The following is a 15,036-nucleotide window of genomic DNA, read 5'->3' on the forward strand; positions in this document are numbered from 1 at the left end:
TAGTAGATCAGTAGCTATTAAAATAGATATAAGATGTATTGTGAACATAATTTAGTAATAATAAAAAGCATTTAAAAATAAAAAAAATATAGTGAGACTATTTTCTTATATTTCAATTGAAAGTTTTGAAATACGATTGATTTCTTGATTAGTATAGTTTGAAGGGTGCGTTAATGCTAACTTTTGAGAGGTCCCTGGTACGAGCCCTGGTTTGAACTCAATTGAAATTAATTTATTCCGACTATTTCTGCAGTGCTGCTGGCCAGACTTCGATATTTGTGACTTTAAGTCGATCGTTTTCTTTCAGAGTTTGCCAATTTATCTGATTTCATTGTTGAAACGGTTCCTCACCAAATTGACCTCTCACCCTTTACTTGTCACCACTGTTTGTATATAATTTCAAATTAATATTATATATCATTTTTAATATTTATGCACAAGTTTGATCAGTAGTGTCGATTTGGGGCCACTTTTCAAGGCACTATGATGGAATAATATTACTCTAGACAAACACACACACACATATACATATCTATATGATATAATATACTAAAAGTTGCCATGGAGGATGTTAAATTAAAAGATGAATGACTGTTTTAACCTATCATAGATTGCCAATTTATCTGATTTTATCATTGAAACAGTTCCTTGCCAAATTGTTAACCAAACCAACTATTACATATTTGAATAATATTTAAAATTAACATATAAATTTAAAACTATAAGTGTCACTTTGGGCTAACCTGTAACGGCACTATAAATTTTATTATTAAATAAAAATAATTCTTGTTATCATACATAGTGTAAGTCTATGTATGTAGGTATGAAGTCATGCGAATGAATAAGCGTTTAGCTAATGCTGGTTTGGCCCACTTTTAAGTGGGCTTAAATGAATTATTACATTGTTTTATTCCATTTGATACGATTTCGCTCTATTTTGGATGTATGAAAAGCGCACATTTCGGATTCGGGTCGGGACAATAAATCGCATTACGGGACAAGCACGATAAAAACCGGCAGGGCCTTATCGTGTGCGAAAAGCACAAAGCATGGCCGAAGTCGAATTTATAAGGAAAAATTATCGAAGAGAAATAACGAGGAGCTTTCCGACTGTTAAATATATGTACAAACGTTGGGCAAAACTAGAGGTGAAGCTTGAGAAAGCACGTCGTTTCATTTTGTGCGCGGCGGAAGCTGTGTTTGTGAAGGCGCGTGGTTGTGGAAAATTACACTGACAATTGAAATTAATGGGAAATATTAAAATACCGTACATTTCTGGCGAGTATTTGGTGTAAACGTTCACCAAGGATAGTTTTACTTAAGAAATAATACAATTCGAGGTTAAATAGTTATTATATACATACATACATACATATGTATATACTATATAGTACTATCGTATTGCGTACTATATAGTATATACATATATAGTACATTATATAGTTGAAATATTAACGTTTATGTCACGTGAATGTAAACGCTTCATAGCCGTAGAATAACTACCCAATCTGTACATTTACGATGTAAGGTAATATTTACATTAACTGTCATTTTGATAACAACGTAAATATGCACAACGACTATTCAGATTTATATAACTAGTAGTTTTATGTTTGTGCAATTATGTAGATGATGTATATGAATACTGAACATTGATGTACATATGTGTGTGTATCAGTGGCGTGCCGTGACTTCAAAACAAGGGACTAGGTATGGAAAAAATATATAAATATATATGTATATATATATATATATATATATATATATATATATATATATATATATATATATATATATATAATTTTTTTAATTATAAAAATCTGTCTTGAAGTGATGATTATATTTTTTAATTTTTGTGCTAACAGAAATATCTTTCTTAGCCCGTGCTGATGTCTTTTATGTTGAAAGCCCGCCACGCTGAAAATTTCGCCAATATTTACGACTAGAATTATTTAGAATTCCAATAGAAAGCAGGTATGAAAATTGTAGCTAATCCAAACAACCCTAGATAACTACCGCCGAGGATTTCAAGTTTTATAAAGGTGTGTTTAGACTCTCTAATATATCTTGCAACAATATCAAATAAACAAAAGAAGTTTATTAATGAATGTATTTTTCCCAAAACTAGTTCCATCTTCTTCATTGTTGTTAAAATATAATGCTTATAATCTAAATGCCAAGCCATAATCTAAAATACTCAGCAGTTAGGGATTAACATCGAGAAATTCTTATTATAAACATTGACACGGATTACACGACCCATTTCGATATTTGATAGACACAGATCAGAATATTCTTAGCGAAAATTCCACAAATGCTTGAAGAGGCGAGTAAATTAAAAATGTTTCGTCTTCGATGGAACGCCTATACACAAAAATTCGACAGTACTGCTAATGGAACATAATTGAGACGGCGAGTCCGTGCAAGCGAACGACGCGGCGGACCATACCGTAACAATCCACTACCATCACTTTAGGTAGGGCTGATTTCAGTTTCGAAATTTCCCTAGTGAACGATATCAATACGGAAAACGTTTTGAATTGTTGATAGTTATTATTATTAAATTTTAGGTAAAAGATTTTAGGTGACTAGCCTAGTTCCTCTAGTACAATGTTGGCACGCCACTGGTATGTATATACATATATTGTTTTGATGTTTGTTTAAAGTATTAAAATAAGGCAAATTTTATTTCAAGGAATTTCATGTTTGAAAGCGTGCTAAATTTTAAAATAAATCAATTCCGTTTATTTTAATAGATTGAAGTTTGTATCAGGAACGAAAGTTAATATTTTGGTACGGGTCATTTATATGGAAAAATTTTAATTAGCAATCAAAATGAGAGTATGAAATTCGACATCAAAAATAATTTTAGGTTTCTTTGAAACTGTGTTTACACAGGAAATTGATTTCATCATAGTTTGAAATTGATCCACTTCAAATTAATAATACAATTAGAATTCAGCATGTCTACTAATTAACGTTTCACATCAATCATAACATATGGAAGATCCTTTATATATTATTATATTATAACATTAACATTAGAAAAGTCTTTGGTCAAAAATTTTGAATTATCGGCTTTTTAATAAGAAAAATCTCGGTGAGATTTTTAGTCTTTTTTTGTTCTTGTATATATCTTTATCTTAATATTTTTAGATAATAATATAATCTTAAGTAATATTGTGAGCGATTTGAATGTACATATGTACTTACTGGGGAACTAAAAAATGTATAAACACATGAAGTGCATTGTGAATGGCTAATAATTTAGGAAACTCCATCAGTTTATATTAGAAACGTACATCATCATCCTCGATTATGAAAGATGAAGTAACATATAACACACAGAGTAGGCAAGGGTGAGATTTATTAACAAGTTCTTTAATCTTCCCCTTACGTTCCTTCGCCTCCCTCGAGTCCGTACGTTACGTGTGCGTAATATGTGGTTTTTAGAGACGAAAATAAAATACGAAACACAACAAAGGTGTTTTTTATTCGTCTCGAAAGCATCCAAGTATATAGAATTATATATATTTCTTTGGCGCAAGTGTTGTGACGTGCGAAATCTGTTTTCCAACAGTGTCGTCCCAGACGACAGTATATATTACACTTGCTAACAAAAAAATACGGGAAGTCCTTGCTAATGGCGAAATTAGGCTGAAAACGGGACGCACGTTTTAATTCGAGCATTAAATTGAGTTCATAAAACGAGAGCACAAAGGGAGGGAAGACGCAAAAAAAATAGAAAAAAAGAAAGCGAACGAAACAAATAAAAATACTAATAGTGGCTTTGGAGAGTGCTCACCGCAGTGGCCGCAGTGTAAAAATGGATGACGAAATTCCACGTGCGCGAATTAAAAAATTGTTACAACAATTAAATAAAGCTCCTTCGGGGTAGTCGAGGAGAAACCGGCGGAAAATTCCTGTTGTTTTCCAGCTTTAATTGCCGGGGAACGACTGCGGTGAGATGGGAAGCTGGGGGAGGTCGCATACTCCACTCGTTCCGTCTCACTCGACAGCACCCACTCTGCAGGGATGGGGTTGTGGGGATTTCCGAACGAGGGAAAAACACCCCCTAACCCACACCCCTCCCAACGACCAGGTTTTCCTACGGAGCATTCCTTGTTTGATAATCCACACAATTTCAACGGCACCGCATATAGAGTTTTGCAGATGGGGGAGGAGATATTTAAAATGCCGAAAATAATGTCGAAGAAAATGTACCAAGCCAAGAGCGAACAGATCAATTACTATACTCCGTATGATTCATCGTCGTGTATCCGTCATAATTTTAAAAATCCTATCCTTTAACAATCTTTGTCAGGCGACGACTCACTGATGCTACATACATTATTTTTTAAGCTCCTAAATGGTTTCCTTGATTGTTCCGATTTACTGAGTAAGGTTGATTTCAGGATCTCAGTTAGGTATTCTATACACGTTGCAGTCTTTTCAGTTAATCCTTTCAAAACCAATTCCCTGAAATATTCCTATCTACAACGTGTTTATCGTATGCTTAACGGGGAGCTGAATGAGGTTAATCTATTCGGTATTTCCTTACATAAATTGAGGACTGCCATCAGAAGAGTCTTGATTGATTTATCCATTTCTATTTCTATTTCTTTAATAAAGTATTTATCGAATTATATAATATCAATCTTATGTCCTATTAAGGCATGTGTACCAGATATATTATGTATTTTGTAAAAATCAATCATCGGGCTCAGATGTTATTTTCTTATATTTTTTTTTTATATTTATGAATTTCTACATCTGAGGCCTGTTGATTTATCAATAAATAAATAGATAATGTTAATAGGTTTGAATGCGCATGAAAATCAAAATTTTAATGCAATATCCCAGTGCAAAAGTCTATTTATTTATTTATTTATACAGGTTACACCCATTTTTATTAACACAACATCTATTGTCAACATTGTACATAAGTATTATTCAAGGCCTCATCGATCATCAAACATTACAATCATCATAGAGACATCTATAGTTTTTTGCAGCATTAACGAACCAACAATAGTTACATACAAAGTCTCTTTTGAAATTATATATTAGATATGTAGATTGAAAAGTATAACATGAATATATAATTTTTATAAAAATATAATTTTGCACACGGAACTAATCCACATAAGAGTTGAGAAAATCTCTTGATTTGCAATAATTGGAATACTTACTCAAACTGACTTAAAACTTAATCCAAATGTTTGTTCGTGTAATTCAATAGCAACAAGTTATGAACTCTGTTAATTCAATTTAATTCCATAGTTTGAAATTTGACCGACACGCATCATTAATAATTAACAATTTAATTTAAATTAAATCAGTGCAAACGTGCATTCATATAATATATAATATATTACAAATCTTTTCCAAAATCGTCAGATGTACATAAGTTATGTAATAAATGTAATGCGTTTAGTTCAGTTGCTATTTTATTTGGTACTCTGTGAAATATACATATGTAAGATTTAAATCTGCCAAAAAATTGTTTTAAAAATATGAATGTAAATGCGGTTGTTAACAGTAATGAGCTAGTCTCGGAAGTATGTAAGTACCAATGTAACCTAATTAGGGCATTAAGCTCGCTTGTTAAGGGACTTTGGGGATATGACGTGTTACGTGCATCGTGTTTGTAATTCCGTTACATACACACACGTATACATATATTGCAACCTCAGTAATCCTGGATAATTAATGCAAGGAGGTGTTCAGACTATCGATTAAATCGAATGCTGAGCCACACTATGTAACGTTCAGTGGGATAAAATAAACTTTACTTGAGACTACACACTTAAGTACAGTCTTAGAATGACTGAGATGTTGGTTCTTTAGATGCTAATGTTAGTTTTTCTGACATATGTAAGTTGAAGGACTTTGAAATTACATATACAGTACATACAAGATTTAAACATATAAGAAAATATTCATATGTATATTCAGAAAGCAGTTAATGATATAGCAGTTTTGAACCATTCTTTAAATCGCTTTGATATTTTACCAACATATGGGCTAGCTAACATTGAAACAAGCTAATGTCTTCGACATAAAGCTAGAGGTGTTTAATCATTAACCAAATCATACAATATTAAATCAGAAACTTGTGTCAGATCGAAGTGATGAAAGTTAACTATACAAAAGCGGCTTTCTATCGCCCCTTCACAACTCAATTAATCAGTGGTAAAAGTCACTTTTTTCACTCTCATCTCATATGAAAGTAATATTACAAGCTTTTATACTTTCTTATATATGTTTTTAATTCATTAATAGATTATTTTAGATTGTTTTGAACGAGTATTTTCAGTGATATTTTATTCTTGTATTGATATAGATTTGATAGTAATCAATAACCCATATTTGTAGAAATGTGAGAGAAACTTATCGAAATAAGATCGTACAAATTAATAATTACATCAAGATACGCCTTCCACAGTGCAGTCCACGAGCACATCCCGTGTCGCACTTTTAAATACACAAGGAAAATCACAGTAGAAATACAATGAAATAATTTACCAAGTTTGATCGTTTCATTTATACATTGAAAATTTATCTTTATGTGTGTTTATTCATTGGATAAATATTTATATCTTTTGGATTTTTTTTTTGCTTTGACATACATATTTGTCATATTATGTACAATGTAAAAAGTGGTGAAGGGATTATTCCCCAAAAGAGAATTTCCAACACGAGTAACTGCGGTTTTATATAGGTTTAATTTTTATTTATTATTAGTTTTCTGTTTGTGGGATTTTTTTATGAGCAATTCTTGTGTGGGCATATTTTTTGACGACTTTTTTTTGACACAAAAACACACTTGAACAAAATTCATTTATTTTATCAAGGTAAGCCAGTTATCAATTGAATTTTTGTTATCATTCCACAAGAATAGTCGAAATATGATTTTTCTAAGTGGAATTTTATTTAATTCTCATATAAAGACAATTTAATATATTATCCCTATTAATTCAATTCAGATTCGTGTAAATACTAGTACGCGCTTTTAGCTCGAAATTTTACCGATTTAAAATTCAGCACACTTCCAATCAACCCTATTAAACGAAAACAAAAAATAGTGTGGCTAGAACACTATCCCAATAAATATGATTCAATATAAAATAGTATTAACAGTGGGAAAAAATCCCAAGTGAAAATACGTACTTTTGACTTTTGATTGAAACTGGACGACTACTTAGAGAGATTTGAAAGCAGAAAAATACTACAAATGAAAGATAAAATACCCGACTATAGATTTCAATATTCATTTTGAACAGAAAATTGATAGATTTTGAGACATCGACCGAACAACACCAAGATATAGAAAAATCGCGCGATTTAAAAAACACATATCTCCGAATCTCGAGCCAATCAACATTTTTTATTACCAGATTCGTGTTCACTGGGCAAAGATCTATAAGAAAAGTCATATCTCGTCTCTGAACCATTTTTCGTGTCGAACAGTGTAATCATAGAAACGTAAAAATAATATTACAAGCAGATAGATCACTTATGCTTATAAGACTTGATCTCTCAAGTGATGTATTGAATCATTAAAAAAAATCTATATTTATATTTTTATTTTATTTTATTTCATAGAACATAAATACTTGTCTTTACATATCGCTCCAAAGCGACGAGTGCACTTATACAGATACAATACAATCAATCAATTTACCTAAGCATTTCATACAATGCGAATTCATACACACATCAACAGTGACAACCATGGAGAAACCTTTGCAGCAATTTATAATCAGATTGACGAACCTCAAATCGCTGAATAACTTGAAAGTACATAGCAAGAGAGATAGAGAAGCAAATGCCAAATTTACAGGAATCGTTTCAATGAAAATCAGAACAAATTCTTATTGAATACTTATCTCGCAGATAAAACCGACTGAGGAGATATACAGTGAAATGTCAGATTTGACATATTTGGCCAAAAATCAATATATATCGTGTATTACATTACATGAAGCTAGACGCCAAATTTGAAATTATATATACATATGAGAGTTAAAACTATAAATATTTAAATATTAGAGATAACGAGAACCTATAGAGCAAATTTTATAAAATATAGAGTGAATTATAGGCGTTTAAACAATTAAAATCTGAAATAGCATATCAAGGCGAAAAGGTTGTAGATATATTGTGGTAGCCTTACATACCGTCATAAACGTCACCGTATCCGAGATTCTGGATATTTGTTACGCATTGTATACGATATTTTATCTCCAACGTAATGGCAGACGATACATTTACGTATATTGATGACCAAAATGAGCAATATGGCAAAGTATGAAAACGATCGGATAAGAGATAAAAATGACCACTGACAAAGCCATGTGAAACGTAAAGGAGGTATGTAAAAACGATCGACCTGGAGTCACAAACCAAGATCTAGCCAGCAGTGGGACTCTAGTGGGACTCAAACACGTGACCACTCTGCTCGAAAGCATAATATGCTAACCTCTCGTCCACGCCACTGGTAGTATTGTTGTGCTGGTTGTTTTATTGTGACGTCACATCAGTGTTGACCCTAATAGACCGCACATCGATCCATCGGTTTGACAAAATCAACACAGGTGAATGTGACGAGGCATTCATATTGCGTTACTAAGGTCTACTTTCAACTGTTTTAAGTTTCAAGCAATGAATGTATGCATGTATGTATGTATATATTGAAAGTGTAAAATGAAGTAATATATTATGTGGGTTGGTTTCTTTAAGCAGGGCTATTGAACTATTGACCCGCGTAATTTGGCAAGTATGTGAGTATGCGTTGACCGAGTGACTTCGGCTGGGAACTTCACAAGTTTACAACGATTCGGCTGGGGCGGGTTACGTGATGACGTAATTTATCACGGGCGACCCCGGGTGCCTGTAACCTTTGTTTGCCGACTTTATATGAATCATTTATATACCTTTATCCGAAGGGATCTCGGTAAACATCCATGAAATAAATAACTGGTCACGCGACCGCGCGCGCCTGCCCTGACTGTATGATAAATTAAAGGGGAAATTTCTTAGGGCACGCGGCTGGAAAAACAACAGTTGAATATAAAAACAAAAATGTGTTATGTCTAGCGCGATTCTGAGAACTTCCTACGCCCCTGTGTGGCCATGTGGAAGCGTGGAGACTGCGCCCCTTAGCCGGAGGCTGTCTTATCAATATATTTTCCACCAAATTCAATCATTTTGTATTTAAGGTTTTAATCAATAAACTTCTCCAACTTGCCGGCAGCTCAGCTAAGCTGGTTGGTGTATGTTGCTAATGATGGAGAGGTCCCGAGCTTGAGCCCTAGGTAGACCTCGATTTAAACGAATTTATTAATAGGTTTTTGAGCTCTTTTCCTATTATGCTGTACATTGACATTAGATAATTCTATAATACTATGATTACTAACCAAATTAAATTAAAATTGTGAAATAGAAAATGATCAGTAGAGCAGTAGCTATTAAAATAGATATTAGATGTATTGAGAACATAATTTAGTAATAATAAAAAGCATTTAAAAATCAAAAATTAAAGGAATTTATTCGGAGTATTTCTGCGGAGCTGCTCAGATTTGGATATGTGTGATTCCAAGTCGATTTTTTCCTATTAAGGTTTGCCAATTTATCTGATTCTACTGTTGAAACGGTTCTCGTATATATATATATATATATATATATATATATATATATATATATATATATATATATATATATATATATATATATATATATATATATATATATATATATATACAATTTTAATATTATAGCTGTTACTTAGGGGTAAAACCCGTACTGGTATAATGATAAAATAAACTTTTAAAAAATAAAATAAATATAGCATGTACACATTGTGCAGTGGATCGCCCATATGATTTGAACAGTTTTTTTTATTTGAGTGTTTCAAAGCTAAGCCGTGTTGTATGCTTTCCATTATTTCCCAAGTATCTTGCTGAAAATCGCGTATTTTTCTGCTATTGCTTGATTTTCACAAAAAAGTTGGTAAATACATATGTACATATACTTAGGTATCCTAGAATTTCTTGTGATGCCTAGTATATAATATGTACATATTATATATGTCAGAACTTATGTAATTCATAATTTAATAAAAAATGATAAGTTATAAAAAAAAAATCATTATTATGAAAAAAAGTGTTCCAAAAAAACATGAGATCGGTGAATTTTACTATAATATTGATACTTTTTTAATACTCCACTATTATTGAAAACATTTTTACTGTAAAAAATGAACATTTTTTATTTATCAAAATAGTATTAAAAAATAGCTCTATGGTGTTTGAAATATATTTTTTTTATATTCGATGAATATTTTTATATCATCAGCATACAATGAAAATCCATTAAGTGACTTTTCATGTAGATAAGTTGAAAGAGCACAACAATGATATAATATATACATATCAAGTTTGATACCAGCTGTCAAAATCTTGAGTTTAGAAGACGCACAACTGAAAAGTTGCAATGTGGCCCGGCACTAAAAAGCTTGCACGCCCCTGGCAAGGAATTTATCGCGAGTTTAATAGGCGAAGAGGAAAGTGGTTGATGTATATGAAAATAGGGGTAAACTTACGAGCGTCTCGCCACATGGCAGACAGTAAAGGGAATTGTGTGAGCTGGCCGACAGGTAGCTACGGTCTCGCTAAAAGCTTTTCATTGTTTCATAACGGCGAAACAATGGACGCTGTTTCGAAACGGCCGGTCGCCTCTATAGCGAGCTCGTTATACATAGTGGCGTCGCGACGTTTTGTCGCCCCAATGAACCGGACTCTCTATAAGTGATTCAATTTCGGTTCAACACTATCAATAATTTCATAATTGAGTCACCGAATAAATTAAAGTGAGCTTCATGTGCCGTAGACTGCTGGACGAAGGCCTCTCCAGTGTGTTTCAAGCGTCATAACTTCGACTATATTTGAAAGATTTTTATTAGCTTCACTTATCTGCTACTGTGCATGGGGATATGTTGTGTGATGATTTTGGACAACTTCCAATCTTCAAATCGTTTTGATGTTTTTCCTACATGTACTGTCAATAAGTAAATATCTTTGAAATTACGCTAGAGGAATTAAATAAAAAAAAATGCATCGGAACATCTGTCAGATCGACGCGATGACAGCTGGCTACTTGATGAGAATCCTCCTAACCCTAATGCAACTTCATAGGTTATATACTTGCACAGTTATAACTATAGGTCAGCGAGACCCTGCGCTCCATTGTCCATTTCTATTGTGAACCTTTTTTTTACTCTCTCGCTTTGTAGTTTACCTTCTTTCCTTGAAAAGCACCCTCATACGCCTATCTCTGGTTATAACTAAAGAGCGGACCCAGAGCACGCTGCTCATTGTTCACATTATGTAAATGCATTGTTAAAGGTTTGCCGAACCTTTTTTACGAAGCATTTACAATAATGGAACAATAGACGGCGCGCTTCCGGTCCTACCTCTAGTTTTAACAATTACTTTTTTCACACTATCATATATACATATTTATATTTTTATTTTTATTTTTTATTTATTTTTATTTTATTTCATACCAGGAAGGCATTACAGGTAAACCACAATGCGCCTTCCTGGCCAAATTACAAACAATACAGCATTTTATAATATATTATATAATATCGCTATTCTGTCTGTCTGTGTCTGTGTAAGATAACGCTCGCCGTACTATAATAATCGTTTCGATTCGACATACATATGTACGTCACAGCTAAACCACTGCCTACAAAACGTATACGAATATAATAACAAAAGAAAAAAACTTCTACATATGTATACTGTTTGCTAACAATGTTTCCTCTATGTAAATAGACGTCGCTAAGTTTATGAGCGCTTACCGCCATCTATTGAAAATTTATTTAATTAATTAATTAATTTTTCTATTGTTGTTTTATTTTGTTTATATATAGATAGGTTTTTACCATATAAAATAATTAAATATAAATATTAAATTAAATATATTTAAAAGGTATTTGAAAAAAATTCGACCGCGTGCGGAACGAACACATTACTTTTATTTATTTTTTATTCAATAACTTATATGCCAACACCCATGCGATGATATTTCATCGGGTATAACACTACTCTTATATAATTATATTTCATATATGTATGTATATATAATATAACAATGAAGAAATTTTGCCTTTTGCCAATTTTGTAAACACAATCATATACATTTGATTGTATAAAGTTTAAAGGCATCAAACTCTTGGTGTCTTGCTATTTTTATGAATTGAACTAAATACTGTACAACTTAAATAACGAGCAACTTGAAACTTATGAAATTCTAGTGGCTTCCAACTACTGTATTGAAAGCATTTTAACTTCAAATTTAGAAACGTGTATACATTTACAGTATTGGGTAACTTTAATGTATCGAACTCCTGATGTTTAGCAACTTATGTGTATGGCAACTTTGAACTTTTGAAAAATTAGTGACCTACATATGTACATACATATATGTATGTAGTGAAAACTCTATGCACTGAACTCTAATGGAAACTTTAATGTTATACAACTCTAGTTTACCATAATTGACAGTATTGGGCCACTTTGAATGTATGTGGATATTTTAAATTAAAACTTATATGTCTGGAAACTTTGGACTCTTGCAAATTTAGTAACCTTAAGTAAGAGTTAAATATCTTGAACTTGTTGAATCTTTGATGAGGTTAAAATGAGAAGCAACTTTAGTATCAAAAATACATTTTTTTTCAATATATATTATATAATATTTAAAATTGGTAGTTATGATTGCAATACATACATACATAGAACATTTATTTTGATTTTTTAAATACCTGCGCGTAAGCTCAAATGGTCGTGTTATTTTTAGTGTAGCACACAATTTCATTTTGATTTTTAAATGCTTTTTATTATTACTAAATTATGTTCACAATACTAAATATATATATATTTTAATAGCTACTGATCTACTGATCATTTTCTATTTTACAATTTTAATTTAATTTTGTTAGTAATCATAGTATTATATTATTTTAATGTTAATGTACAGCATAATAGGAAAAATAGCTGAAAAACCTATGCAGCAAACAATTTGAAAGGCAGTATATGTAGGTACATGTGTATATTTGTATATTGAGAAAGACGTGAAAATTTGAATATGTAATACGTATAACAACCGAGTTGGAAACATTATATAACATCCAAACGGTGAAAAGTGGTCATAATTTTTTTAAACTAACCGAAATAAAGTATTAATCAAACCACGAACATCAGATAGAAGCGTCCGCTTTTCAACCACCCCAACGGCCACCCGCTTATCCTCCTTCACCATAATTTAGAGCGCGTAATTACGTTCAGAAATTAACGCAGCCGAGATAAAGGGGTAACGGGGGAAATTTGCGAAATTGCTTATTTACGGGTTAATCGCGCACAAATCGCGGCAAACGCCAGCAAAGGTGGGCTACTGCATAAGTCTCGGGCCAAAGTCGACAAAAGAAACTTTGTCTTGCCGAACCGATAAATTTGAGGGGTTAAAGACTGAGGCAGGGGGGTCCCAGAACCAGGACCCAGAACTATACAGGATCTCGAGCGCTTGGGGGATTTCGCGACCGGCTTATCGACCCGTTCCAAACATCGACAAATCGATTAATAAATAACGCCGAACTGGCGGAAAATGGCAGGGATACGATCGTTCAAGTTTGTACTTCGTGGAATGCCTGCCCAAAAGTCTGGAATGTGGTTTGCGAATTTTTTTCAAGTCAGCGCGTGAAAAACTAGACGTTCGGCGGCTCTCAAAAGGAAACCGTACTTTTCAATCGGCGCAAGCTGTCAAGCCTTTCGAAGATGTGAAGAATGTGCCATGCGGAATGGTGATGTTGCAAATTAATACTTGGGTTGAATATTTTACTAATTTAGCTTGACTAGCTAAAAAGTAGTTCAATCCCTAAAATTTATCATCACATGTGAATAGATTTCAGTATTTTTATATACCTACATATGTTCATATAAACTCATACTAAGAGTCGAACTTCAGAATTGGTTGAAGTTTTTAGGCTTAATTTTCAGGATTATTCCATACAAAGTTGGTATCTGAAAAGATTCGTTATAATTATTTTATATTCCGTTCAGAAAATAGCATACATATAAAACACCCGAAGAATAATTCCTTTTTTATTTATTATATGTATGAGATGTCGAATTATAAAAAAAGTTCATAATGAAGCAGGCTAGAGGCATCGAAAGCTAGTTTAAAAATAACTGATTTATGTAAAGGTCTAGTTAATATACATAATTACTAGTGGGCTAGTATTTGTCAAAAAAAGCATGCGCACTTTCGAATGACGTTTATATACATACATATACATACATACATTACATGCTTATCAAACGAATTGGTCACGGGTTCAATTCCTGCCCGGTGCTGCTGGCCAGATTTTGGATATGTGACTCCTTTGGATGTTGATCGTTTCCTACGAGAGTTTGTCAATTTATCTAATTTTCATTGAAACGGTTCCAACAAATTGGAATCCTTGATAAACATTAAGGTTGATTAATTAAGGTTAATTTTAGGGAAAACGCTTCTAACTGGATGAATATATGTATGTATGTATCCTAACAATTTTAGACAATAAGCAGACACAGCAGCAAGTAACAGATATAAACATACAATGCAAGTATAATATGTATGTATGTAAATATAATACTATAATCCTATTATGATGCATACGAGAACTAAGTTAGGTAAATTTATGCCAAAGTATAAATACCTCTTAAGTTCAGTATGAAAAGAATTCAAACAGCACATAAAGCAAAAGAACGATCTCTTAGTCTAAGATATAACTAACAAACTAACCAGAAGATTTTATTAAATAATCATTTACAACCATACTTATAAACTTGTGAAGAGAGTTGGTGATAGTAAGATGTCTATATCCATCAGGTATATTTGTATTATATGTTACAGACGAAGTGTATTTTCTGTTGTAATATATTAAAACATTCATATTCGAATACAATTCACAAATTCTACAAGAAC

The 15,036-nt window shown here is 32.3% G+C and overlaps 1 protein-coding gene across 1 annotated transcript in view; it reads right to left on the reverse strand.

Annotated features, from left to right (window-relative positions):
- The window catches only part of Tmtc3 (Transmembrane O-mannosyltransferase targeting cadherins 3), a 222,587-nt gene that overhangs the window by 41,604 nt on the left and 165,947 nt on the right, over positions 1 to 15,036 (reverse strand). The window lies entirely within an intron of this gene.

Source organism: Arctopsyche grandis, chromosome 8, assembly GCF_051622035.1.
Source record: "Arctopsyche grandis isolate Sample6627 chromosome 8, ASM5162203v2, whole genome shotgun sequence".
Classification (NCBI taxonomy): Eukaryota; Metazoa; Arthropoda; class Insecta; order Trichoptera; family Hydropsychidae; genus Arctopsyche; species Arctopsyche grandis.